This window comes from Halichoerus grypus, chromosome 1 (genome assembly GCF_964656455.1).
Source record: "Halichoerus grypus chromosome 1, mHalGry1.hap1.1, whole genome shotgun sequence".
NCBI classification, from domain to species: Eukaryota; Metazoa; Chordata; class Mammalia; order Carnivora; family Phocidae; genus Halichoerus; species Halichoerus grypus.
The window spans coordinates 101,300,087-101,326,687 of NC_135712.1; the positions used below are offsets into that span (position 1 = coordinate 101,300,087).

At 40.9% G+C, this 26,601-nt stretch overlaps 1 protein-coding gene and 1 pseudogene across 2 annotated transcripts in view; one reads left to right on the forward strand and one right to left on the reverse strand.

Annotated features, from left to right (window-relative positions):
• PPM1L (protein phosphatase, Mg2+/Mn2+ dependent 1L) overlaps positions 1 to 26,601 on the reverse strand; it is a 301,867-nt gene that overhangs the window by 27,366 nt on the left and 247,900 nt on the right. The window lies entirely within an intron of this gene.
• LOC118553759 (pancreatic progenitor cell differentiation and proliferation factor pseudogene) lies at positions 9,789 to 10,132 on the forward strand (annotated as a pseudogene).

Sequence of the window (26,601 nt, forward strand, 5' to 3'; positions counted from 1 at the left end):
AAGAATCTGTACAATAAAAACGCATGAAAGGAACAGCTTTCTAAAGGGGATTTCTTCATACTTCACTTTTGAAACAAAGAACAGAATAAACATTTGTTTATACTCTTTGACTCAATAATGCCAATTCTTGAATTTTATCCTAAGAAAATAATCAGAAATGTGAACAGAGCTTCATGTACAAGGACTGACCTCACAGAATTATTTAAAACAGCAAGACAATAGAAATAATGAAAATGAGTAGACATATATTCATTATGAGATATCCAAATAATAAGCATAGTATAAACATTAAATCTAGTGTTTCTGAAGAACATATATTGTCATGAGAAAGTACTCATAAGTGAAAAATGAAGTAAAATTGTACATAAAATTTCTTTAAAAATATATTACATTAGTAGTTTTACTTGAAAGAAACTATATAAAATATTCCAATTTTCATTTACTTCAATAAACAGGTATGTAAATATACACGGAAGAAGATTTGATGGAAACAAAAAGAAAATACTGGTTATTAAAGTCGGTTTAAAAATTTTTTTTGAAAAATTTTCTTAATTTTCCACATTTAATTTAATTTATTTATAGGAATTATTTCACTTTTACGAAATTCAGGCTTTTTACTTTTGTGTTCTTAATGTCAGGCATTTATTTCCTCCTTCCCACTGAGAGTCTTCTGCCATGGCCCACAATGACTTGACTGGATTTTCTGTTTAGTTGTTCAATTTTCCTTGCTGAACCAACCTGGCATTTCAGTTAGACTGAGGCTATCCAACTGAAATACCAATAAGCCTTACTGCCTTCGCCTTCCCTGTTTCCATTTTGGAAGAAACGGTATCAGGAAGAATGCCAGGCCCCAGACTCATCACAGGCAGTGCTCAGAAGGCTCTGGGTTTGCAGACATCACACTCCTGGGACACTACCACATGACACGATTAGATGCTGCTGTCCAGAAAGGGCCAAGGGATGACCATCGAGGGTGGAGGGCAGCAGGAACAGGCTGAGGGTGACAAAGTTGTTGCACAAGAAACCCTGACCAGGGAGAGCCAGTTCTCCAAGGCAGCCAGGTGGTTCCTGCTACAGGCCCTGGCCGCCTGGGTGTCACATTACAGAAGGTGAGGCTGAAGCAAGGTCGGGGGAGCTAGCGAGCAGGAGACAAAAGAGGAGGAGTTACAGAATTTCAAGTCACAAAAGAAAATGAAAGTCATTATCTACACAAGTTACAGCGGGCCAGGCACTCTGCCTGCCGCTCGCACACCCTGACCTCACTTAGTCTGACCAAATATGTATCATCATCATCATCATCATCATCACCCATCCACTGTGCAGATTTGGAACACAAGGCTCACCGAGGTCACGCAAGCTTTTGGGTGGAAGAGCTGGAATTTGGACCCAGGTCTGACACCTTCAGTCTGGCTTCTAAAATTTTCTCTAGGATGCAGAACCTTCTCAGGAGTGTGGCAAGGAAGCAGTCGGTTTGGGCAGCAAACAGCTTTATTTAAGGATTCTCTAAAGTTTGTATGTGCTTCTACTAAAGATCAGTACAGGACAATCTATAAACTCGATATTCAAAGAAAACTTTTTGTTAACGTGTACTAATACATGGCTGAGCTGGGAAATGAGGACGTGGTTTTCTTGGAGGGCAGAAACAATAATAAAGTGAAAACCCCAAGGCGTAAGTGAGGGTGAGGGGCTGATCAGTTTGGAAACACCGTCAGACACACACCATCTCCCAGATCCCTGAGACTACGTCATTCTGGAAGGGGTCCTGAGGTATTTAGAATGTAACGTTTCCAGTGCAGCAGATGGAGGCTTGGATAGTATTCAGAGTTTGTGAAGTGATGTCAAATACTTCTTCCGATGATCTTGAGTGACATTATTAATTTGCATTTATTAAATGAGGCAACAGGCTCAGGAACTAAGATCGGCGGCTGGTTTGCAAGGGAACCAGAACTTAAGCTGCATTTCAGCGGCTCAATCTGGTACTCTGGGCACCTCCTCAGAACTGGGGCATATTCCAGGCTGCTAGCATGAGTCTCTGTTGAACCCAAAAGCTCCTATTTTCCAAGTGTGAAAAGAAAGCCTCAGCAGTTATGGGCCCAAGAGCTGAAATTGACACTTAAGGCATGAGTCTCAGGAACACAACTGATAAAGGAGCTGGCCGGGTCAGGTAAGAAGGACGAGATTCTATAATTAAACAGGCAACACTCTGCTCTAAATAGGTCTAAATCCCCTCTTGACCCCTAACTTCTTACTATGTGAACTGCCGGTGACATCTTTTGAACTGAAAATCACAATACTTCGAGGGGCACCCCCTCCGTTTATCTGAGCTTTACTCCCAGCATCTCCAGAAAGCACCCCCCTCTGCTTGGCAGCAAGAAGTGAACGCTCACACGTCCCCACCGCTCCCTTGGATCCACCCCAAGTTGAACTGGCTTCTTCTGAAGGTAGTTTCTTCACTTGTCGCCAGTCTGTTTTCCAGGCCAATGTAACAAAGCCAACCTCTGACTTGAACAGAGAACAAGGTTTTTAAACATGAAGTATGATTCATGTAATTGGATTTTGTTTAGAGCCCCACAGGGGGAATGCTTCTCTTCACCTACTTCACTCCTTGGAGTTCCTGAATAGGCAAAATGTTTGCAGGAACCTCGCTCACACAGAGGTGGTCCTGGCCCACAGACAGTGCAAACGCCAGGCAGCAGGGATGTGGGGCAGGAGGGCACCCCAGCATGTGGTTTCCCATGTTGGCCTGGCCTCATACAGCCCCGGAAGGAGCTATAAACCCCAGCGTGGCATTATCTCTTACTTGCTGAGTATCTGCCGCTCTGGCTGCAACAAGATTCTGGTTGAGCTTATAAATGATGCATATACAGCCTCTGAACTCATCTGCCAACTAGCCTGGAGGCTGAAGTTATTCATTCATTTAGCAAGCTTTTAACCAGCCCTTTCTGGTTATAAATAGCTTCAGATGAACTGTCACTCCTTGCCAGGCATTCTGATAGGAACTGGGGACTCAAAAACAAAAGATGCAGTCTTGAGGTGAAGAAGTCACAGTTTAGTGGGGTGCCAGAGGGGAGAGAATAGAAAAACAATTCTATTTCGGTTGAAGTTGAGAGAGGTGAGCACAGAAACCTGCTTGCAGTGGTATGAGAAGAAGATACCTGAGCTGAGTTTTGACTGATGAATAGGAGTTAGTGGAACAAAGTTGGTGGGGAGGAAAGCTCGGACCATATGTGTACATGTATGTGTGTTTATGTGTGTATGTGCGTAGGGGTGAGGGTTAAGGAAGTCAGTGAAAGGGGATCTTTTTTCCTCTTCCATACTCTGAGAAAGATTTTTCAAATATTCTTTTCATGTGATGATGACTAGGACATCTGAGTTAACGTGAGTCCAAATATTTGTCAAATCTTAATATGGAAATTAGTGACATTAAGAAATGTCAAAGCTCTTAAACATCACCGAGTTGTAAATATGAATATGGACCCACATGCTATTTAAGAAAATTGTGTTTAGAAAGAAAACATGATAAAGAAGCAAATTCCCAGCCTGACTTCAGAATGTTCACAAGTCATCCATATGGAATTTTCTGTGATTACCTAATTAATAGTAAAAGCTTTGACCATATGCTGTAGTGCCCATTTTCCACACTGGAGATAGTAAATTACCATACTTGATTTTCTTTTGCTCTATTTTCAGTTTACATGTTTAACCTTCTAAAGAGTTTTGCTTGCTGGCAAATTTAAATGAATGTACAATGGGAAATTCCCAGCCTTCGGGATCTTAAATTAAAAACACATGTTATATCAGTCCTTTGTTACGATGGCTAACTGACATTCAGTTGAGGAGTTTTAATAAAGGGGGGGTGGCACATCGGGCTCCATGCTCCGCAGGAAGCCTGCTTCTCCCTCTCTCACTCCCACTGCTTGTGTTCCCTCTCTCACTGTGTCTCTCTCTGTCAAATAAATAAATAAAATCTTTAAAAATAAATAAATAAATAAAGGGGGGGTGGAGGAGTATCTTAGCACTATTTAAGAATTAAATCTCTAAGGCTATAATTTAAAAATAATTATAAAACTATGTATTGTACTGAAAGTTTCTGAATGCAAAACACTGAACTGTCACTCCATGAAAGAAATATCTTAATATAAAGAAGAAAGTAAAGGATTATCCAGAGATAAAAGAATGTATTTCACCTAGCATCAAGGAATTGACCAGCTAATACTTTTCAAAATATGATCACGAACTCTAGCAAATTCTTATGGCCTTCAAGAGTGTACGCAAATGGAATAATCTATCCTAGACCCAAACCTGGTAGATTTATACCTAGTTTCCAAAGGGAGTATAGGTTGCCTGAGATTTAGGACCACCTTTCTGGAAGTCAACTTTTAAAGGTCCAAAGGCTTGCAGAAACCAGATTTTAGCATCTATATCGGAGAAGTTTATTTAATTCAGACTCCATTTGATCAGCAGACGAAAGCAGGTTTATTCAATGCCTTCTACCTAAATTTGCCAAATGGTACAAGTTATGTATTATATTTTAAAATATGATGAGGTATGAGCTTCATACAATTCTAAGAGAAACTGAACCTTGGAGTTTCCAATACTAAGATAGGTTCAGATGAAAAAAATACATGCTTCCTCCATACAACTTCCCCATTCAGTTACCCTGCTTTGTAACAGGGCAAAGCCCAAGAACCTGGATCATTTTTCCAGAGGGAGAGTCTCTGGGGCTCATTCTTCCTTAATTGGTAAGAGGCAGAACTACTGAAGAAAATGGAAGAATTTTCACATGATTGTCAGACTAATCACTAAAGAGGAGAGACTGAATTATAATATGCACCAAGGAGATGTACTTACAATAAAGAATGAAAAGTGTCAGGATAGAGTCAATTTTGCTTTTTAAAAGAAAAATAAAACTCCTGGCCACATTTATTGTTATATACAACCTATAACTAGCCTTCTGCTATAAATTATGTGAGGTAGTGTGACTTACTCTATTGCTGAAGAAATGGATACAAGATAGAGTCATTCATCATGATTGTAGCTTAAAACATTTATTATTTCACACAGCTTCTGAAGGAATTCTAGAATGGTTTAGCTCGGTGGTTGGGACTCAGAGTTTCTCATGAATTTGCAGTCAAGCTGTCAGTTACCTGGGGCTCAACAAGGGGAAAGTATACTTCCAGGCTCATTCACATGGCTTTTGGCAGGTCTCAGTTCCTCACTTTGTGGGTCTCTCCAATGGCAGCCCAAGTGTCCTCATGACATGGCAGCTGACTTCCCACTCCCCAGGCTGCCCCAGGATGACAGCTGACTTCCCTCAGAGCAAGTGATTCAAGAAACAAAGGGAGAGCACAAGAGACATCCAAGACAGAAGTCACAGTCTTTTTATAACCTAACATCAGACATGATATCCGGTCATTCCACCATCTTTGGTCACTAGAAGGGACTTACTAAGCCCAGCCCACACTCAAGAGGAGACAGATTAAGCTCCATCTCTTGAGGGAACAAGCATCAAGGAATGTATGGGCATATCTTTAAAACCATCACAGTAAATGTTTGCTAATGGTTACCATTATCAGAAAATAAAAATCTAAACTAGCAAAGCATAGATCAGAATATGAAGAATTTTTTTTAAAGTATTTTTACTTTGAATACTGACTTCTTTTAGGATTAAAAAATGAGGGACTTCCTAGAGAACTAGTCCTCATCGGATCAAGAAATATAGTCACATAGGGGCGCCTGGGTGGCTCAGTTGGTTAAGCATCTGCCTTCGGCTCGGGTCATGATCTCAGAGTCCTGGAATGGAGCCCCGCATCGGGTGGGCTCCCTGCTCAGCGGGGAGTCTGCTTCTCCCTCTCCCTCTGCCCCTCCCCTTGCTTGTGTGAGCTCTCTCTCTCTTTCTCTCTCTCTAACATAAATAAAATCTTAAAAAAAAAGAAATATAGTCACATGGGATTTCACAGAAGCCACTTACATTCTTGGCAGGGAAAATGGACTTGTCACATACTTTTTTTAGCTTTAATGGGAATCTCTTAAAATCATGGAGCTCTGCTCTGAAAGCACCCTTGAATTTCCAGCATTAAACACAAATAGAATGCCCTGACTGGTGACCACAGGTTGATGGTACCGAGCAAAGAGACTGATGGTAACATGAATAAAGAGGGAAAAAAACCCCAGATAACACGAAGGAATGCATACTGTGCAATTAAAACTCCGTCATGGCTCTGTAATGTCTTGCACAGCAGCTGGCTTGGCTTCACCAAACTCTACGACTATATATGTAAAATTCACTATTTACTGAAAGAGAATAACAACAGCTCACATTTATTGAGCACCTACTCTGTACCAAGCATTGCTCTAAGTGCTGGATACATATTAATTCACATAATTCTCACAGCAATTCTATTAAATAAAACTCTCAGTATTCCCGTATTATGGATAGTGGAACTAAGATGCAAAGAGTAATGTCCCCAAGGTCACATAGGTGTTAAGGGAGAAGATGGGGCTTAAACCCACACACCCTGGAACCACTGTCATCCGTATATACACTTAAAATTAGCCATTCCCCAGGAGTGAAGAACTTAGCAATAAAGATAGGTCAAGTCAGTAGAATACTGTATGAAGAGGATGATTAGGGAAGATGTGCTATATACTTTTGTATATAGGCAGAAAGGTCACCAACTCGAATATTAGTTAATGTTGCCCCAAAAGTGGTTCTGAATTTAGGATTGCAGAGGTCAAAGTAGATTCTGATCTTCTCTTTCTTAGGAAATCTGAGTCATAGCTTGATTCAGACTTCCGGGTATGTTCTTTCCCCCTTTATTTCTGTGGTTTCTGATGATAAAAATAAAAGAGGACATCCCATGTGCAGCCTCTTAACTGGAGACAAGTAAGAAATATTGAAATCAGCTGGCTGGGCTATCGTGACCCTTTCTGAGTATGTTAGGCTATAAACTGAAAAGCATTGCAAAAAAGACCTAATGTGTTCAAGCCTGAACTATGTCCTAAAGATAGCAAAACCATCTCTTAGGAATGTCCTGGAACTGGGAAGACTGAAACAATCTGTAGAGTCACTTTAATGTCTGTAGTAGGAATCACCACTTATACGTGACATGATTTTATTTAGTTGGGAAATCAGCCAATCATTCTGACATGGGTAAGTTTTCGCCCTGTACTTCTCCCATTCATGTCATTTTAATCCTGTATCTCTTATTCTTTTTATTCATTTCTTGGCAAGTATTTCTAATATCAAAAACAAAAAGAAGCTGTATCTTCCCTTCAAACAATGAGACAAAGCTCTCAGCACTTCTGAAGACAAGTCAAAACCACTTTCTAGAGACTTAAAAGCAATGGTGATGTCTCTCAAAATTAACTCTTTCTCCTCTTTCACCAAGGGGCTCTGTACCACATAACCATGAAAAGTGTATGTTTTATATCAGGTTCGAGAGCTTCCTGCCTGCCCGTCACTTCCTTTTGCTGAGGCTACTCACCTATTCTGTAAGCAGAACCAAGCTCAAACACAACTGTGAGACAGTCTGGTTTTGTCTCAAATGGTTTCATACTCTATCTCCTCTCCATGGGCTGGGGGAGGGGGGCGACCCCCTACCCTAGCACCCAATACTTTAAAGCTTTCTGTCTCTTGAGGCATTCTACTTGGGTCTGTTCTTCACAAGCAATGCTTCGAGCCTCCAAAATCTCCTACTCCCACCCCTTCTCTCTCTCTACATCTATCCCTTCCAAGGTAAAGTTCCTATTACCTTGGTTTGAGGATCCTAGGTGCTAGGTGATAATGTCATATGCTAGTAGGAGATATATATCTATATTTCTCTATATATATTTGAGAAAGGAAGTCTTGAGCTTTTCAAAGTATATCAGGTAGGTGATGCTAACTCCATTTATGTGTAAGGCTAGCCCTTGTAATCAATTTTTAAGTCACTCTGGGTGTTCACAAATTACTCAGGGGTGACCTATCGGGTGATAAAACGAGCCAAGGTGAGGGTATGATCTCTTTGAAAACTGGAATGAATACCCAATCCTAACAGGATACAATGGAGGTAATTTCATTACTGGCACTTATAGGAAAAGGAATTGGCTGCACTTTGACCATTTGATTAAATCTGCTGATACTGTTAAAAGGAAGTAGTTTTAAACTTGGCCTCTTGTGTTCAAGCCCTGAAATAAAGTGAGTTGGGGGAAAATGGGAGGTGGGAGGGAGACAAAAAGGTAGAAAGGTCAGCTCTGTTAGACTGTGATTTCTCTTCTGCATTACCCCCCCAGGCAAAGGAAGATGCTGCTACTACTCCCTTGTTGACCCATTTCACACTCCCGTGACCTCTACAGAAAAGCTGTTTGGGATTCAACAGGTGAGCGAAATCAGCTGAACCTCATCACAGACTTGCTGTTTCTGCTTCAGGATGCAGAACACATGGCTGCCATCCACAAGGACAGGGAAGAGCTGTTCTGCCAGAGAGTGTGATGGAAAAAACGTGAGCTGTAGATCATACAATCTAGCTTCATGGTCTAGCTAGATACCTTCAGGCAAATGACCAAAGCTCTCTTGGTTTCCGCAACATAACACAAGACCCAAGAAATTATCTGGTGCGTAGCTGTTGCTCAATGATTGTTTGTTCTCTGTGGCTTTCCCTCCAGGTCACTACAAGGCCAGCATAACCCCTACTGCCAGCTTGCATCTGTGGTGTCTTCCTGAACTTTCTGCCTTAACTGCACCTGACCTCTTGCCTACTCAGACAGATAAAGGACATCTGAATCTTCCTTTGTACTTCTCAGAAATACAACCCTCTGAGAGATCTAGATTTCTGCTGGAAGGGACCTTAGCGGTCATCTGGTCTTGGTGGCAACTTACAAAGGCAATGAAACAGAATGAGGGTGAATCATTTCGGGTCCCTATTTCAGGAGGAAGGATGGGGAGCAGTCTTCAGGGTGAAGTCTACTTGCCTAAGATCTTTCTCTTTCTGTTCTTCTACTTAAAAGTCTTTTTTTAAAAAAGATTTTATTTGTCGGGGGAGAGAGAGAAAAAGGGAGAGAGAGGGAGAGCATGAGCCAGGGGAGGGGCAGAGGAAGAAGCAGGCTCCCCACTGAGCAAGGAGCCAGATATGGGACTCAATCCCAGGACCCTGGAATCATGACCTGAGCCAAAGGCAGATGCTTAACCGACTGAGCCACCCAGGCATCCCTGTTCTTTTACTTAGAAGTCTTGTCTGACACCCCATTCCTCTTCTGAGGTCTACTGGATTATACCAAAGGAAGGACCTCTGAAAACCTTCCTTATTGGCTCAAGGGAGGTTGTTTCTGTAATCTGTGTTGTGATTAGAATATAATAGGTACATTAGGGACCTTCTCTCATTTCATGTAACTTGGGATTTTGAATTATGGCTACGGTACTGGAAAACATTGAAAAACACTTTTGGAAGCAAAAATATTGGAAGCCTGGACCCATCTAGAAGTCTGACTCCATCTAGAAGCCTAGAAGTGGTCCTCTAAAGACCCAAATCCCCACTTCTGCCCCTCTTGATAATAGATGTGATTGTAACGACAGGAGACTGATGACTGGGAAATGATGGAGAGGTTACTGGAAAACAGGAGGGAGTCTGTAGGGTTTTGTCTGTGCTCATGGTGTGCTCCCACGGTACTGGCACGCAGGAGGTCAAGAAAGTTCTCCCCACGTGCGCCTCAGTCGTGGAGCAGCCTTCGGCAGTCTCCTCTGCAAATGGGCTCCGTGGCCTAGCGTCCTCGGCCCCGCCAACCGTTTCCACCCACCCACAAGGGACAGCATGGCAGCCATCCCCTGCAGCGGCTTGCTCGTGGCCACCCACGACTATTGCCGGTGCCGTGGGGCTCCACTTCCAGTACCAGCTCCTGTGGAAGTGCAGAGTATCCTGGGGACGCCATCCCTCATCACCCCGGTCTCCCCAAGGCCGACCCTGGTCACTGGTGGGCAAGCTTCTTTCTCGGGAAGTTCACTCTCCTGTTCGTGGCTACTGGGTTGGAGTCCCCAGAATGCTCGGACTCTGCCCAGGCCTCCAGCCGCACGATCACCTGTGACGTGGCTCTGGAAGGCCTGAGGAAGCAGCCTGGCGGCCAGCCTGGCCAAGCCAACACTGGGCCCCCATCCTGAGTGGCCACCACCAGGCCGGAGCAGGTGCTAGCTGATCAGAGCCCAGCCCTCCCTTCCCATAGACGAGGCAGGCTGCAGCCAGCAGCAGACACTTGTGTGTCAAAACAGCAAACACCAAAAACAAAGTTGAGAAAACCCTGCTCTTTACTGTCCAAGCCACAGGCAAGCCTTCCTGACATCTTGTAACTGTGTGCCTTGCACCAAGTGGAAAATAAACTCCAAGCAGCCAGGTAGCCCTGAGAAAAAGAAAAGAAAGGAAAAAAGAAAATTTCCCAAGCTTCCATGGGCCAGCGTGGGCCCAGCCTTTTCTCTATGGTTTTCAGGCTCTTGGGGAGGATATGGGGGGGGGGGCAGGTAGGAGCGGGGAGGGTCCTGATATCAGGACTATAATCAAGTTACACCTTTTATAAAACAGCCACGGAGGCAGAGAGATTAAAGGCTCACTCTCTTTTGATTCCTCTTGCCAGAACTGTTCTGTATCCTCATAGAATAGCAAGGAGAGAAGCATTTCCATGGGGTGAGTGTGTTAAGGGTGATGGGAGAGGGGAAGATGGTGCTCCCAAAGTGGTATGTATAAAAAATGAGCCCCTGCAGGGAGATAGAAACAGCAAAGTTAGCAGAAAATGGTAATATATTAAAATCCTCTTTTGGGGGGCTAATGAGAATGTACTTTTAGAGATTATTTAGAGGCATCTTTTATATTTTCAGATACTGCTTCTAATGGTAATAGTCAAAGATATCCTGCCTACATACAGCTTTCTTCCCAAAGTTTTAAAGCGCTTTCACATAGCTTATTTGTCTAAAGTTTATGACATCCTTATCAGGCATGCAGGCCAATTTAATACGCTTCCATTTTGACATCATTAATGGAAATAATATGAGCTTTGGAGTGAGATAGGCAGCGGTTTCAAGTCTTAGCTCCATACTTACTAGTTACATGACTCAACTTCCTCATTTGTTCGCTAAGTCTGGCTCTTTCCCACAGCTACCTCAGTGGGTGCTCGAGAGGATAAAATGAGATAACCTATGTAAAATGTTGGGCATAATGAGCACTCCACAAGTGCTATTTCCCTGTGTGTGAGACTTCAAATCCACACCTGCCCTTTCACATACGAGCTGCCAACGGACCATACAGTCAGGGCTTTTGTTTGTATACGTGCTAGCTCTGACCTTAGAGTTGAGATGAAAAAGCCAATGAGCATTACGATCACTGTAAGTGTTTAATGGCACTGTGAGTGTAACATAAAACCACAAATCCATTAAATGTGATAAATTAGACTTCTGTTAGTACATGTGACCTCCCTGAACCAGAGTTCATCAAGATTACGGCTATTGCATGGAGTTGCATGTTAAGGAGTATAATCTTACCAATTAAAATTTTTTAGGGCATGCACACTGGCATTCTGTCAGCATCCTGATAAGTTTTTATTAATGACCACCTCCGGCCTAGGGTACCCTCTCCTAACATTCTGCCATCTGGGAGGGCCTTTTTGTCTTTGATGTCATGTATCCCTGTTTACTGATGTGGGAGGGATGGTAGGAAAAGGGATGGTTATCAGATTCTGCTTTGCAGTGTGGCTGCAGACAGCAACAGCTGATGCTTAACCCAGACCCTGTCTGAACTGACTTGGAGCTGATTTTCTCCTGGATTTTTGAGCCCCTCCTCTTTCCCCTTTCTCTGTTACCTCTGCTCAGTGCCTTTTTACAGTCTACTTTGCAGAAGTTTCTTCCTCCACTTGTTCCCCAGGATTCTATCCTTGGTGCCCTTGTCTTCTGTTGTCCTTGCTAGGACCCCCTCCCCCCCATCCACATCTTCAGCCACACCTATCTATATACATCTGCCTGCCAGATCTGTATTGCCAGCCTGACTGTCCAACCTACCAGGACTCTGCATTCTGGTTTCCTATAGGGACCTCAAACTCTCTCTCTCTTTAACTTGCTTCATTCATTCATGTAGCCTAACTCAGAGAATGGCATCAACATTAATCCAGTCCAGAGATGTGGGAGTCAATATTGACACCTGCCTCTATGCCCATAGCTAATCACCCAGTGTCTTGCTAATTCTATCACTTTACTGTCTCTGAAATTCCCTTTCCTGTCAGTCGCTTTCCGATTATGAGAAGAAGAGCACAGTGGTTCAAATCATTGGCTTTGGATCTGATTCTGTTTTACCATGTAATAGCTGTGTGGTCATGAGCAAGGACCCTAGCCTTTCTGAGCTTTAGTTCCTTCATCTGTAAAATGGAGACAACATCTATTTGGTAATGCTTTGCAAACCTGAGCACACGTTAAGATTCACCTGGAGGGTTTGTTGAACCCTAGATTGCTAGGCCCCATCCCAGAAAATGTGCATTTCTAACAAGTTCCCAGGGATGCTGACCCTGCTGCTCCTAAGCCCTACACCTCGCTGCTCGGACAGCCTAAGGGTCTCTTGGCCTGCAGTCTCCCCCGCCCACCCTTACCTTCTCCGCAGCGCTGTCAAAGCCATTCTTCTAAAACAGTACCTGATTTTTACATGAAAATGGCTTGAATTTCTTAATAATTGCTAAGTGGTCAGAACATTCTAAGTGCTTAACATGAATGAACTTACTAAAGCTGAGAACAGCTTGTGAGATAGATAATATTTTCTCCACGTTATAGAGGAGGAAACCGAAGCATAGAGAGTTTAAGTAACTTGTCCAAGGTTGCAAAGGTAGAAAATTTCAGAACCAGAATTTGAGACCAGATTCCAGCCTTTGGTTCCAGAGCCCAGGATCATAACCATTGTACCCGCTCCCCTCACACTGCTATTTCCCCATCTTAAAATCCCTCAATCCTTCAGCCTACGGGATTAAACCCGACCCTTAGGATGGCCTATGTGACCCTCAAGCCTCCTTTTCCACCTTGTTTCCTGAGCACCAATCTTTAAAAACTTGCTTGTCAAGTACACTTTTCCCTGCATGAAACACCCCTCTACCAACTCCTATTTATCCATTATAGAGTTTAGCTGTTATCTCTTTTGAGAAGTGCCCTGCTTTTCCCCACCAACTGTGGATTAAGGGCCCTCCTTTTGTGGAAGTTCGCATCGCACCTAGCACTTAGCTGTCTCTTGGAGCTATACTGTGCACACTTGCTTACTTCTCTAACCCTTCAACAGTGAGACCCCTCCTCAGGGCACTGCAGACTCTTGTCAATGTACCCGGTAGGCAGTTAATGACCATCTGTTAATGAGTGAATGTAAACCACACCCACTGGCACATTCAGGCTCTCTCCTACCACCTCCTCAGTGGGTTCCTTCTTTGGGCTCCCTCAGGACCGTGTGCAGAACCAGTCTTGATTATATATATAATTTAAAGATTTATTTATTTATTTTAGAAAGGGAGAGAGAGAGAGCAGGAGCAGGAGGGGCAGAGGGAGAGGGAGAGAATCTCAAGCAGACTCCATGCTGAGCATGGAGCCCGATGCAGGGTTTGCTCTCACAACCATGAGATCACCACCTGAGCCAAAACCAAGAGTGGGACATTTAACCAACTGTGCCACCCAGGCACCCCTTGATTATATATTTTTAAAAAATATTTTATTTATGTTTATTATTGAATATTTCCCTCAATGATAAAATGTACAATGTAACAAGTATCCATACACCTACCACCCAGCTTTAATAACTTTTAACATGTTACTTTGTTTCAGATCTTTTAAATATGTTACAGAAAGATACCTGCAACAACCAGTTTCCTAATGAATTAGAAAAGATACTTAAAGAGTTTTTGTTTAGATTTAAATTATTTAATTTAATTATTTAATTTTAAACAAATCTATAGAGGGGGGATTCCTGGAATTGCAGAGTAAGGACCTCCAAAAATCTGCTCCTCCATAAAGCAATGAGAACACTGGTAAAAGTTGTCAAAATCAACTTCTTCAGAATTCTGGAAATTAAGGAGTGTTTATTCAAGAAAAAAATGGCTGAATCTTGGTAGGAAGAGTGAGCTTTGTATTTTAACTTGCCCTTTTTCCATTCGTCTCTTCCCAGCACTGTGGGAACCTTGAAAACCAGAAGCCTTATGAATGTAGCAGCTGTAAAAATTAGCCTAATAGCCAATAGAAGGGGAAGAGTAAGTTGGGAGCTCCTAAAAAAGCTTCATCTCCAGACAATTATCACTATTTGGCTTATCTGGCAGCTCCTTGGAAAGGCTCCATCTATAAGGCTTTTTATTATTTGACCTGATTCAGAGTTTCCTCAATGGGAAAGCCACTGTAATCTCCAAAGAAATCACTGACAAAATAACTAAAAAAATACAGTAAAAGAAACAAGAATGGAATCAAAACAGAAAAGATCTAGTTAATGCAAAAGAAAGCAATAATGAAAAAACAGAGGAACAAAAAGACAAGACATACAGAAGACAAACAGCAAACATAAATCCTACCTTATCAGTAATTACATTAAACATAAAGACTCTAAATCAAAAGAAATGGATTGGGAGAATGGATTTGAAAAATGATCCATCCAACTAGGGCCACCTGGGTGGCTCAGGTTAAGCATCTGCCTTCAGCTCAGGTCATGATCCCAGCGTCCTGGGATCGAGCCCCACACTGGGCTCCCTGCTCAGTGGGAATCTGCTTCTCCCTCTCCTCCCTGCTCTTTCTCTCTCTTGCTGTCTCTGTCTCTCTCTCAAATAAATAAATAGAATCTTTAAAAAGAAAAAAAAAAGAAAGATGATCCAACTATATCCTGTCTAGGAAATACTTTAAAGGCACAAATAGGTTGACAGTAAAAAGGGGGGAAAGAGTATACTATAAAAGGCAATCAAAAGAGAACTGAAGTGGCTATACTAATATTAGACACAATAGACTTCCCACAAAAATTATTACTAGAGACATAAAGGGATATTTTAATATGATAAAAGGATGAATCCATCAGGGAGATACAATTACAAACATGCATGCACATAACAACAGAGGTCTTCAACTCATGAAGCCAAAGCTGACAACTGAAGGGAGAAACAGATAATGGTAACAGATGGAGACTTCAAAACCTCACTTTCAATGATGAATACAACAATGAGGCAGAAGATCAACAAGGAAACAGAAGACCTGAACAACACTATAAATCACAAGACCTAACAGACATCTATAGGACAGGCCACCCAAGAGCAGCAGAATGCACAGTTATCAACTGTATACAGAATATTCTCCAGGACAGACCATATGTTAGATCATAAAACAAACTTCAATAGACACATGAAAAAGTGCTCAACATCGCTCGGCATCAGGGAAATCCAAATCAAAACCTTAATGAGATACCACCTCACACCAGTCAGAATGGCTAAAATTAACAAGTCAGGAAATGACAGATGTTGGCGGGGATGTGGAGAAAGGGGAACCCTCCTACACTGTTGGTGGGAATGCAAGCTGGTGCAGCCACTCTGGAAAACAGTATGGAGGTTCCTCAAAAAGTTGAAAATAGAGCTACCATACGATCCAGCAATTGCACTACTGGGTATTTACCCCAAAGATACAAATGTAGGGATCCGAAGGGGTACGTGCACCCCAATGTTTATAGCAGCAATGTCCACAATAGCCAAACTGTGGAAAGAGCCAAGATGTCCATCGACAGATGAATGGATAAAGAAGATGTGGTATATATATACAATGGAATATTATGCAGCCATCAAAAGGAATGAGATCTTGCCATTTGCAATGACATGGATGGAACTGGAGGGTATTATGCTGAGCGAAATAAGTCAAACAGAGAAAGACATGTATCATACGACCTCACTGATATGAGGAATTCTTAATCCCAGGAAACAAACTGAGGGTTGCTGGAGTGAGGGGTGGGGTGGGAGGGATGGGGTGAGTGGGTGATAGACACTGGGGAGGGTATGTGCTCTGGTAAGTGCTGTGAATTGTGCAAGACTGTTGAATCTCAGATCTGTACCTCTGAAACAAATAATGCAATATATGTTAAGAAAAAAAAAAAAGAAGAAGATAGCAGGAGGGGAAGAATGAAGGGGGGGAAATCGGAGGGGGAGAAGAACCATGAGAGACGATGGACTCTGAAAAATAAACTGAGGGTTCTAGAGGGGAGGGGGGTGGGAGGATGGGTTAGCCTGGTGATGGGTATTAAAGAGGGCACGTTCTGCATGGAGCACTGGGTGTTATGCACAAACAATGAATCATGGAACACTACATCTAAAACTAATGATGTAATGTATGGTGATTAACATAAAAATAAAAAAATTAAAAAAAAAAACTTCAATAAATTTAAAAGAGTGGGATCATACAAAGTATGTTCTTTGACCACAAAGGAATGGAATTAGAATTCTCTAGCAGGAATAAATTTGGGAAATTCAACAATATGTAAGAAGTAATGAACACAATCCTAAATAACCCACGAATCAAAGAAGAAGTCACAAGGGAAATTAGAAAATACTTTGAGATGGATTAAAATGAAACACCTGTTTTCACCCTGAGAAACAGGAAAAAGAGGTGCAAACTAAACCCAAAAGTAAGGAAATAATAAAGATTAGAGCAAAAATCAACAAAACTAATGTTGGTTCTTTGAAAATATCACCAAAATTAACAAAACTTTAGCCAGATAGATGAAGGAAAAAAAAAGACTCAAATTACTGTGATCAGGAATGAAAGAAGTGATCAATAACAACCTTACAGAAATAAAAAGAATTCTAAGGGAATATATTGAACAACTGTATATCAACAAATTAGATATCCTGGATGAAATTAATACATTTCTATAAAAACACAAACTACCTAAACTAACTGGAGAAGAAATAGAAAATTTGAATAGACCTATAGCAAGTAAAGAGATTGAATTAGTAATCAAAAAATTCTCACAAAGAAAAGCCGAAGTGCAGATGGATTCACTGGTAAATTCCAATAAACATGAAAAGAAGAATTAATACTAATCCTTCACAAACTCTTCCAAAAAATAGAAAAGGAGGGAACACTTCCAATTCATTCTATGAGGCTAGTGTTACCCTGATAACAAAACCAGACAGATCACAAGAAAACTATAGACCAGGATCTCTTCTCTCTTATGAAAATAGTACAAAAACCCTCAAAAAATACTAGCAAACAAAATTCAACAACATATAAAAAGTATTTTATACCCTGCTCAAGAGTAATTCATCCCAGGAATGTAAAATTGATTCATCATATGAAAATCAATGTACCATACCATCTTAAGAGAATAAAAGACAAAAACCACATGCTCATCTCAATAGACTCACAAAAAAGCACTCAACAAAATCCAGCACCTATTCATATAAAAGCACCTCACAAACTAGGAGTACAAGAGAATTTGCTCAACCAGGTAAAGATCTACTAAAAATAGAGCTAACATCATATTTAATGTTGAGAGACTGAATGCTTCCTCTCTAATTAGGGAACCAGACAAAGATGTCCACTCTTGCCACTTCTATTCAACACTGTACTGGAGCTTCTAGCCAGGGCAATTAGGCAAGAAAATGAAACAAAAGGCATCCAAAGAGGAAAGGCAACATAGATAATTTAATCTTGCATACAGAAAACCCAAAAGAATCCACATACATACAGCACAACTATTAGAATAAATGAGCTGCTTAGATTGCAAGATCCAATAGTAAACATACTATTTCTAAACACTAGCAATGAACAACCTGAAAATGAAATTGAGAAAATAATTCCACATATAACGGCATTGAAGAGGCAAAATACAGGAACACCTGGCCAGCTCAGTCATGTAACTCTTGATCTTGGAATTGTGAGTTCAAGCCCCACATTCAGCATAGAGTTTACTTTAAAAAAATTTTTTTAAGATAAAATATGGAAGAATATACTTAACAAAAGTGAGACTTGTACACTGAAAACCACAAAACACTGTTAATAGAAATTTTAAAAGATCTAATTAAATGCAAAGAATTCCATGTTCATGGATTAGAAAACTTAATATTGTTAAGATGGCAATATTCCCAAAATTGATCTATAGATTCAACTCAATCCCTATCAAAATCACAACTGCTTTGGGGGGAAAGAAATTGATAAGCTGCTAGTAAAATTCATATGGTAATGCAAAGTATTCAGAATAGACAACACCGTCTTAAAAAATGAACAAGTTGGAAAACTCAGACTTCCCAATTTCAAAACTTATTTACAAAGCTTTGTAATAAAAACAATGTGATATTGTCATAAAGATGGAACTATCAATGGAACAGAAATGAGAATCAAAAATAAACCCTTACATTTATGGTTAATTAATTTTTGACAAGGGTGCCAAGATAATTTGATGGGGAAAGAATAGTCCATTCAACAAATGGTGGTGAGACAACTGAATAACCACATGCAAAAGGAATGAATTCACGTTGATCCTTACCTCACACTATATACAAAAATGAATTTAAAATGGATCATAGACCTAAATGTAAGAAGTAAAACTATGAAACTCTTAGATGAAAACATAGGGCTAAAGCTTTGTGACTTTGTATTATGCAATGGTTCTTAGATATAACACTGAAAGCAAGAGTGATAAATAAATTTTATAAAATTTATTTTATATGATTATTTTATCATATAAAATTTTACATGTATTTTATATGATTAATAAATTTTATAAAAATTTTGATAAAAAAATTCATCAAAATTAAAAACTATTGTGCTTCAAAGAACATCATCAAAAAAGGAAAAGACAACCCACAGAATGGGGGAAAATATTTGCAAATCATATATCTGATAAGGGATTTATACCTTAATACATAAAGAACAGTTACAACTCAACAATAAAAAGACAAACAAGCCAACTTATAAATAGGCAAAAGGTACAGACATCTCTCCAAGGATGTATAGATGGTCAATAAACATAGAGAATGATGCTCAACATCATTAATCATTAGGGAAATGCAAATCCGCAGTGAGATATCACTTCACACCTGGTTTGATGGCTAAAATTAAATATACAATAACACCTTTTGGCAGGGATGTGGAGAAATTAGAACCCTCATACATTGCTGGTAGGAATGTGAAATGATGCATTCAGTTTGGAAAACAGTTTAGCAGTTCTTGAAGAAGTTATACATAGAGTTATCATAAGACCCAGCAATTGCACTCCTAGATATATGCCCGAGAGAAATGAAAAACACGTCCACACAAAAGCCTGTACATACTGTATATTTGTCACAACAGCCAAAAAGTGGAAAGAACCTAAATGTCCACGAATTGATGTACGGATAAGCCAAATGTGGCATATCCATAGAGTGGAATATTATTCAGCTATAAGGAGAAATGAAGTAGTGACAGATGCTATGATATGGATAAAATGTGAAAACATGCTAAACGAAAGAAACCAGCCACCAAAGATCACATACTGTATGATTCCGTTTACATGAAATGTCCAGAACAAGCAAATCTAGAGATAGAAAGTAGTTTAGCGGTTTCTTAGGGCTGGAGGGCATGGAGGTGGAGGACTAGGGAATGACACTTAAAGGGTATGAGGTTTCTTTTGTGGGTGATGAAAATATTCTAAAAGGCAGTAGTGGTGATGGTTGCACAACTCTGTATATAGACTACAAACCACTGAACCGCATTCTTCAAAGGCATGCATTTTATGGTCTGTGAATTATTTTATTTTTCAAAGCTGTTTTACAGATATATTAAAAAACAAGCAGGTATATTTCAAATTACTCTGGCATCTCCTGAGACCCTGAACAATCCTTGCTAAGAAGCAAAAGTCAAACACCATATTTGTTCCTTTAGAAAACTAAATCTGGTAGGAGCAATAATTGCACTGGAATCTAAGCACCCCGCTGTGAATCTGTGATGAGTTATCTTTCATTACTGGATCTTTCTGCGGCTGTTCACACTGACCATCTGGATGGTCCCCCTAAATCTGGACTGTATGTCTTATGCAGAGGCTGCCCGTCTCTCTCTCTCCCCTCCATTCTAGTTTCTGCGTGTATAGAACATGACCCCATTTATCCAATGTAAGTCAAATGGAGAAGAAGAACACAGAGGATGGCAACACCAGTAACAGTGTCTATAATTAAGCTCGGATAGCAAAATGATCATGTGAAATGAAATGAAAGTCTCCACGTAAGTGGACCTTCATGTGAAATCTTATGTAGTGCGGTCAGGAGAGCTAATTCGCAAATAACAGAACGCCCTTGGGGGCCTCTTCATCTTCTGAATGTTCACCCCACAGAGACATCAAGCAATTTATTTCTGAACATTGGTAAAAGGATAGCAATAAAAACCAGCCCTTGAGCCAAAGGCCAAGACTAAGCTGTCTTCTATAGCTGTTTTGATATATTTTTTAAAAGGGTTTTTTTTTTAAGATTTTATTTATTTATTTGACACAGAGAGAGAGAGAGAGAGAGTGCGTGCGCTCAAGCAGGGGGAGAGGGAGAAGCAGACTCCCCACTGAGCAGGGAGCCCGATGTGGGGCTCAATCCCAGGACCCTGGGATCATGACCTGAGCTGAAGGCAGATGCTTAACCGACTGAGCCACCCAGGCGTCCCTAAAAGGTTCTTTAGAAATGCCACCAGTAAGCAATCGAACAGGTTTGGTATTTAGAAGAGTAGAAGAAATGTTTAGCTTAGTCCTGTGATTGCTTTTCTTCATCTGGGACCCCGGGATTTTGGTAGGACCCTATTTTAACTTGAAAATCGAAGCACTGTAAACAAATTCCTTTTGACGACAGCAACTTGTTTTCATCATATTCCTCTAATTTTGTCTTTGGTTACAACTGCCTAGGTATAGTGCAGATATCTAGAGAACCCGTTATAGAAGCTGATTATCAACATCCTGTTTAACATGGCCATTTCTAGATATAAGACATAGTGCTAGTGCAAAATGCTCTAATTATAAAACTCTGGAAGCGTCAGTTGCAGAAACAGCTGCAAGCATTACCGACAAATGGTTATTTTGTACTCCTGCCACTTTTAATGTTTCAGGATGATGTTTCTGAAATCATATTCAACTGACTATTAGGACAAACTCCACACTTTGAAAAAACACAAAAGATAACATCAATGGCCTGGCTCAAACTTCTAGGGAAATGGAGGCTTAGAATCCAAATCTGTTTCCTCCACTTCCTGCCTTCCTTCTATGTGATGATTCACAAATCAGTTTAAAAGAACCTCATCATTTCTCAACAGCCATGTAGTGATTTAAGCTGAGAATCAACTTCTACTGAGACCAAAGATTTTATTTATACAGGATGCTAACGAGTGTGTATGAGAAAACGGAGAGAGTGGGTGTGTGGCAACGGGAAAGGAGATTCTAGCATAATTACCTTCTTCTGTCCCCCACTCTTGAGCCGCTTGTCCAAGAGCAGAGAGAGAAGGCAGAGAAATCACCACGTGGTCATTTGTCTCTACCATTAAATAGTGAATTCCTTAAAGAAAAAAAGACTGTGTTTTCTTTATAGCCGCTGCTCAAAAAAGTGTTTGTGAAGGGAAGGAAGGAAGAAGGGAAAGAAAAGAAAGAAAGGGAAGGGGGGGACAAAGGGAAGAAGGAAGGGACAAAGGAAGGAAGGGAGGAGGAAGGAAGGGAGGAAAGGAAGAAGGGGGAAGGAGGGAAGGGGGAAGGGGAAGGAGGGAAGGGGGAAGGGAGGAAAGGAGGAAGGGGGAAGGAGGGAAGAGGGGAGGAAGGAAGGGAGGAAAGGAGGAAGGGGGAAGGAGGGAAGGGGAGAAGGGGGAAGGAGGGAAGGGGGTAGGAAGGAAGGGAGGAAAGGAGGAAGGGGGCAAGGAGGGAAAGGGGAAGGGGGAAGGAGGGAAGGGGGGAGGAAGGAAGGGAGGAAAGGAGGAAGGGGGGAAGGAGGGAAGGGGGAGGAAGGAAGGGAAGAAAGAAGGAAGGGGGAAAAGAGGGAAGTGGAGAAGGGGGAAGGGGGAAGGAGGGAAGGGGGAGGAAGGAAGGGGGAGGAAGGAAGGGAGGAAAGGAGGAAGGGGGGAAGGAGGGAAGGGGGGAAGAAGGGAAGGGGAAGGAGGGAAGGGAGGAGGAGGGAAGGGAGGAAAGGAGGAAGGGGGAAGGAGGGAAGGGGGGAGGAAGGAAGGGAGGAAAGGAGGAAGGGGGAAGGAGGGAAGGGGAGAAGGGGGAAGGGGGAAGGAGGGAAGGAAAGAAGGAAGGCAGGAAGGCAGGAAGGCAGGCAGGCAGGGAGGAGGCTTGACTTGTGCTGTCTAGTGACAGTGTCACCGCCCTGGCAGCCTGGCCCCGGCACACGACGAGGGTGTATCTTGGGAAGAAGGGGAGGAAGGACAGTCTGGAAGGCAGGCTCTAAACTGTGGCACTCTTCTTTCTTATTCATGATGAAAGAGGAGGATATCAGCTCTGGCCTGGACCCAGAAAATGATAACTTGATGAAAATGTGAGGAAAGGAAAGAAAGGAGGGCCAGACCAGGTTGACAGCCCAGAGTTTTTAGCAGTTAGAAACAAGCCAGGGAGTGTAGTCATCTTCTGTTGCGGTGTGCTGTTGCCACAACTTGTGGCAAATTCAGCAGCTTAAAACAACACAAATCTACTATTGCATAATTTCTTGGGGGTCCCAGGAGTCTGGGCACAGCTCAGAGTTGCCCCAGAGTGTAATCAAGGTGTCAGCAGAGCTGCGGTTCTCACCTGGACCTTGGTGTCCTCTCCAAGCTCATTCAGGTTGATGACAGAATTCAGGCTCTTGAAGTCGTAGGACTGAGGCCATTTTCTATCCGGCTGTTGGCAGGCAGTCCCTCTCAGTCCCTAGCTCCTAGCCACGTGGCCCTCTTACAACACGACAGCGTTCAAGCAGCAGGAGCAGTAACCTTATAGAACGTAATATCATCATGGGATGACTGCCCCATCCACATGCTCACGTAACATAACCCAATCCAACCATGAGCCCAACATGTTCCCACGTCCCACCTCACAGAGGGTTTCTCTGACTTCTGATGGGATTCTGGGCAGTTGCCGGGAGGTTGAGGGGCTGGAAACTCCTCTCTCCACACCAACAGAAGAAAACCCCTTTTTAATCTTATCAAGGATACTCAGATCTAACAAAAACACCAGTTAAGCACCGAAACAGTGAAAGGCAACCTGAACACCAGGCAAAACCAGTGCAGTATGAGGATTCCAGCTAAGGCTGAATGGCAGAGTGACTGGGAAGCCTTCAGTATTCCCTTCTTGACTCATCCTGCTCCCCTCCACCCTGAAGCAGGTGTTTATCAGTCCCTTGCTTTTCTTTTTAATCACACATGGATGGTTCTCTAAGCAGTATATTGCTTTGTTTTGTCATGTTTTAACTTTACAAAAATAGAATCATTCTGTGTGTATTCTTCACTGTGCTGTTTTCATCTAGTATATTCTTGAGACTTATCTGTGTTCACATATATGGCTGTAATTCATTTTCACTGATGTATACTATTCCATTCCTTGTATACACCATGTTTTATTTATTCATTTTCCTGGTGATCAATATTTTTGTTGCCAGTTTTTTCTTTCTTTTTTTAAAAAAGATTTATTTATGTATCTGAGAGAGAGAGAAAGCACAAGTGGGAGGGCCAGAGGGATAGGGAGAGAGAATCTCAAACAGACTCCATGCTGAGTGTGGAGCCCGTCGAGGGGCTCGATCCCACAACCTGGAGATCATGACCTGAGCCAAAACCAAGAGTCGGATGCCCAGGCGCCACCCAGGTGCCCCTCCAGTTTTTTTTTCTAACTATAAGCAAGTGACTACAAATGTTGTTGCACATGTTTTCTGATACAAATATATACATTTCTCTAAGAAATATATCTAGGGATGAATCTGTTGGGTCACAGCATATGCAGTTTCAACTTTACTAGATAATGCCAAATTGTTTTCCAAAGTGATTCGGTCGCTCCACAGCCTCAACAATACTTCTTATTGCTGACTTTTTAATTTTTGTTAATCTCATGTGGATAAGACGGTGTCTCATGGTGAACTTAATTTGCACTTGCCTGATTAGTAGTGCAGTTGAGCATCTTTTTAAGGGATATTTCTATTTCCTCTTCTCTGAAATGCTGTCTCATGTTGAAGTCAGGTTCCTCAATCAGTTTCTTCAAAATAAAGCTATTATTTTGATTTCTTCTTGACTATCTCCTATGTCTTATTTCTCAATTGCTTTTAACTTTAGAGGGAAAAGAGGGTATTATTTTAGACATCCTGCCGAACTAATAAATAAAGAACAAATTTGACTACATAAGAGTTCAGGACTTAAGTACATGTTCAAATATTTTGAAGTGGTAGAATATATTAGAGCATAAAATTGAGTCATGAGATGGCTTTTTCTTTTTTTTTTTTTAACAGTTAGCCTGGTTTAAGATTTCAGAGGACAAGGCCACCATGTTCTTGGATACATCATCTTGTTAATATGTCACTGTGATCCTAGCAGATGTATGTCATGCAGTAAACACTCAGCAAATACGAGCAGACCGATGATACAGCAATGGCAGAAAACAAAAACCTACTCAAATTCACTTATTTGTGAATTTGTTTTATACACAAAACTCTTACCACTAAATGGTCCTTTGACGCTATTTTACTTCTGAATGAATTTTCATATGTTTGTAATATTTAAAAACTAGTTATTGACCTCACCAAAAAGTATATATGATTAGGTTAGTAGTTAAAGAAAAAACAAAACAGAATTACCAAAAATGTATATATTTGGATTGAGATGTTCAGCAATGTATATCATATTATGTAAAATTGATAATCAATGACTAAATTCATCAAATAATCATATCCTCTACTTCAGTGCTTCCCAAAGTGGTTTCCATGGAGTACCAGTTTAGCTGGGGTTATTCAGTAAAAGGGTTGATGCTTCAGTAAGTATGGGAAATACCGACTTATCAAAGTTAAATCAGTTAAATTATTGGTCAAATGGTGGATCCCCAACAAGAGGTATGGTATGCAACATACCCCCAATGTCTTTTACCCCAAAATATCTGGAATACCTGAGTTCCAAGAAACATACATTGGAGAATGTGCAGCTCTGCTTTGACCCTCTGGTCATCAGCTTCCTATAATAATAAAAATCTTTGTTTTCTTAATTTTTTTCTATTGTTATCTATTTTAGAAATATTATTCTTAGATTTAAATTTTATATCAGCATTATAGCAATTGGACAGTGTGTAATAAATTTACACTGCAAGAAAAATATTCACAATCCTGAAACTGTACAAAATTCCTTTTTAAAAAGATACAATTCAAGTTCATTAAAATGCTAATTAAATCTAATCCTAAACTAAACGTTGTCATCAAGTGTAGTTTGACATCTCACATGATATGGTGCCTTAAACCCAAATTTTAAAAAAGCCTAAAGCCATAATAATAGAATTTCATTTATAAAAATATCTCTGCTACCTTCCATGTTAATAGAAAAGTAAGACAAGATAGGCAAACCCCTTGATATTATTGTTGAATAAACAAAATATATTTGAAGATTTCTACTTGAGAAATTCTTGTTTAGAGCCAATTTACTTGTAAAATGAAAAGAGCACTTTTAAAAATTGACTTGTCATGGTCTTTTATGTGTAAATGCAAATCCTGTATTTGCGATGTGCCATGGAGCATTCTTCTGTAAAGATGGCCCTTCTTGACGAACCGCTGCAGAAAATGGGGTTGCCAGCACTCAATCCATATGAGGAGACAAACACATTCACACACAGTCTGCATGCAAATCTAATTTGGTTTATAATCTGCTCACTTTCTTTTAAGATTGATAGCTGAATTAAATAATGCCAGGCTATATGCCCCATTTACTCTTATAAAGACAGGCTGGCACCTTTGCTCCAAGGACAGAATGGAACACGGAAGAGGATTTAAATGAGCTAATTACCCTCTCTCTTTGACCACTGAAATGTTTTCAACCTCCCACGACAATTCTGAGCTTAGTGAAATTGTAACATGATAAGCATAATAGGCACTTACTTCTAAGGTTGGCATTTACTTATGAAGATGGAATCCAGTGGACCTTCAGTAAAATACAAAATGTAGGCAGGCCATTAAGCAATGTGCTAGAACCCTGAAGGTCTTTGGAGAATAGGAAAATTGGTGAAGAAATGAAACTGCCACTGAAGAGCCAATCAGCATAATCAGTTGAGTCAAGATGCTCAGACTCCATAATTGGGCAAAAAAGAAAAATGCAGCACTGCTCCATATCTATCTCCCTCAAGCTCCTTACAGTTCTGACAACTTGCTGTTCACTGTATTCTGTGACAGTCCCTTTCCTCTTCAATTTTTCACCATGGCATCGATTCAAAAAATGTTCTTTAACTTGGGATCATAGTGGGGAGATTATGACCATGTTTCTTGAGATAACTGGACACACATCCTCAACTCCCTGTTTCTAAGGAGTCACATGCAAAAACTAAGGCTGTGAATTACCTCTACTCACAGTTCTACTTTAAAAATAATGACGACTCAAATGAAACAAGATGAAACCAGAGAGGGAGACAAACCATAAGAGACTCTTAATCTCAGGAAACAAACTGAGGGTTGCTGGAGGGGAGG